We start from the raw sequence: 3,340 nt of genomic DNA, 5'->3' as shown, positions 1-3,340 counted from the left end.
AGGCTCCTCTGTCCATGGAATTCTTCACGCAACAGTACTGGAGTGGGTTGCCACAGGTAATCGCACTAATGGAAACCAAGAAAAGGAGGCAATAAGCCCACTCCACAAATCTTCTTTTAAGCAAGAACATTAACCATAAATGAGAGCCCTTAAAAGTCTGTCTTCTACTTACTCCTTCCTATTTTTGAATGGTCACATTGCAAACTAAAATAGATGAGATAATCTAGGAAACTAGGAAAATCCTCCCTCCAGGCTACTCAAGTTGGTTATAAAATAAAATCTACTCTTTCTTTTTAAAATATATTATTTTATATATCATTTTAGTTGTATTCTTAAGCTTGTCCCATCAGTTAGAAAATTCTGAAATCATGAAACATTTGTTGATTGTCTTCTGAGCAGAATTAATTCCTTTCTGGAATGAGATTGGGGTATCAATCAATCAATACTATGAAAGGCCTATTGTGCACATACCTTTATACTATTTACTATGTCTATATGGAAGGGGAAAAAAATCTCTATCCTTAAGATTAAGTTTGTGGGGAAAATAGAACAAATGCAAGGGATACTGTAGCAGAAACTGTTCATTGTCAACCCATCATCCATCAATATATCCATTTCCAACCTCCTAGCACTGATTGCGGCCAAGTAGAAACTCTCCAGTATGTGCTCGTGACTTCAAGGAGAGTTGCCCAAGTATCATCTTTAGGGAAAGGATCTGATAGGTCTAACTCAATAATAGCAGTCCCATTTCCCTCTACATGTTTGGCCAATAAGGTGGCCATGTGAGGTCTGTTGAGTGGCTTCTAAGAAAGAGTCCCTTGTTAAAAAAAAAAAAAAACACAGGAGGAAATAGATCTTCATCTTATAGAGGGTTTTGTGTGTGTGTATGTGATGTGATATCTGGATTAGCAGCAGCCCTCTTGCAACCATGAGGTACAATCATAACCATGAAAACTTACTACCTGAGGACAAAGCCAATGTGCTGAGAATGGCACAAAAGAAAGATTAAAGAATCTGAGACCGTAAGGAAGCCATCAAGTTGCTAATATAACCCTCTCCAGAACTGTCTTACCTCTAGACTTCCAGTAACAGGATACAATAAACTTTTCTTAAAGAATAAGCCATTTTAATAAAGCTACCATATGACCCTGCAGTCCCACTCCTGGCCATATATCCAAAGAAAAACATGATCTGAAAGGATACATGCACCCCAAAGTTCATTGCAGTACTGTTTACGATAGCCAAGACATGGAAGAACCTAAATGTTTATTGACAGAGGAATGGATAAAGATGATGTGGTACATATGTACAGTGGAATATTACTCAACCATTGAAAAGAATGAAATAATGCCATTTGCAGCAACATGGATGGACCTAGAGAGTGTCATACTGAGTGAAATAAGTCAGACAGAGAATGAGGTATGACACACCTTATATGTGGAATCTAAAAAGAAATGATACAAATGAACTTACTTCCAAAGCAGAAAGAGATTCACAGACTTAGAAAATGAACTTATGGTTGCTGAGGGGAAGAGATAGTCAGGGACTTTGGGAAGGTCATGTACACACTGCTATATTTAAAATGAATAACCAACAAAGATCTCTTCTATAGTACATGGAACTCTGCTCTATGTTATATGCCAGACTGAATGGGAAGGGCGTTTGTGGGAGAATGGATACATGTATATGTATGGCTGAGTCCTTCCCTGTTCATCTGAAACTATTACATTGTTAATTGGCTATACCCCAATACAAAATAAAAAGTTCAAAAGAAAAAAAATAAGAATAAGCCATTTCAGTTGAATTTTCTACTATATATAGCTGAAAGCCTCCTGAGTCCTACAGATATACAAATGAAAATTTATCTTTTAAGAACTGGCAAAGTGTACTCTCAACTGATGCAATGGAATATGAGTTTTGGAAAGAGCATTTTAGCCATAAAGGGGAGCATAGGCAAAGGTGTGCAACTTAGCTCTCCCAACATTCCAAGTGTCTTCTGGGACATCATAAGGAATTCCTCTTCGTGTTTTCAGTTCCAGGTCATCGAATCAGTTAGGTTAGGCACCTTACCTAGAAAGATACATCTTTGGAGAAATATATTTCATAAAATACAAACTGAGAAACATTTCAACTTAACATCAGTTAGAAGAATGTATAAATTAGGGAAGTAGATGAAGTAAAATGAGGAACTTCTTAAGGTTCATCTGATAAAGTGGATCCCAGTAATACATTTTAAGCAGCATTTTGTTTTAATTATTTAAAAATTTTAAAGTATAATTTACATATTGTAAATGTTCAGATCTTGTTTGTTCCATTCAATCAGACTTGAAAAACGCTTATCAACACACAGAACACCCCAAATGTTTCCTCATGCTCTTTTCCAGTCCATCTTCACATCACATGAAGCAACCAATGACCTTATTTAAATTTAAATTTGTGTTATCAATATTTAATTTTGTGTATTCTAGCTTTTATGTATATGGAATTCTGTGGTATATTCTTTTTGTGTGTGAGACTTCATCCTCTCAGCCTACTATTTTTGAGATTCATACATGCTGTTGCTTGTAGCTACATTTGGGTGCTTTGGGACTATTCCATCATATGGCTATGTCACCACTTATTTACCCATATCCTTGTTGAAGACTAGCTATGTGGTTTCTAGCTGTAGCTATCATGAAAAAACTATGAACTGTATTGTACAAGGCTTTTTTGTGAATGTGTAGTTTTATTTCTCTTGAACTAATAACTAAGAGTTCAGTTCAGTTCAGTCGCTCATCTGTGTCTGACTCTTTGTGACCCCATGGACTGCAGCAGGCCAGGCCTCCTTGTCCATCACCAACTCCCAGAGTTTACTCAAACTCATGTCCATTGAGTCAGTGATGCCATCCAACCATCTCATCCTCTGTCATCCCCTTCTCCTCCCACCTTCAATCTTTCCCAGCGTCAGAGTCTTTTCAAATGAGTCAGTTCTTCACATTAGGTGGCCAAAGTATTGGAGCTTCAGCTTCATACCTAAGAACTGCTGAAACCTAGAGTAGATATATATTTCAGTTCTTAAGAAACTGACAAGTTAATTATAACATTTTACACTCCCATCAACAACATGTGAGGGTTCCAGTTGCTCCACCTTCTCTCTGATAGTTGGTATTGTTGATCTGTTTCATTTCAGCTAGTCTAGTGGGCATAATAGTTTCTTGTTATGGTTTTATTTTGCATTTCGTTATTGATAAATGATATTGAACACCCTTTGATGTAATTATTGACCATTTGCACATCTTCTTTTGCTGAAGTGCTTGTTTATATCTCTTGTCCACTTTTTAAATTTTGGGGTTGTTTGTCT

The sequence above is a fragment of the Giraffa tippelskirchi genome, chromosome 1, assembly GCF_054371585.1.
Source record: "Giraffa tippelskirchi isolate mGirTip1 chromosome 1, T2T-mGirTip1v1.2.pri, whole genome shotgun sequence".
NCBI classification, from domain to species: Eukaryota; Metazoa; Chordata; class Mammalia; order Artiodactyla; family Giraffidae; genus Giraffa; species Giraffa tippelskirchi.
Note: the sequence above shows the minus strand (reverse complement) of the source record.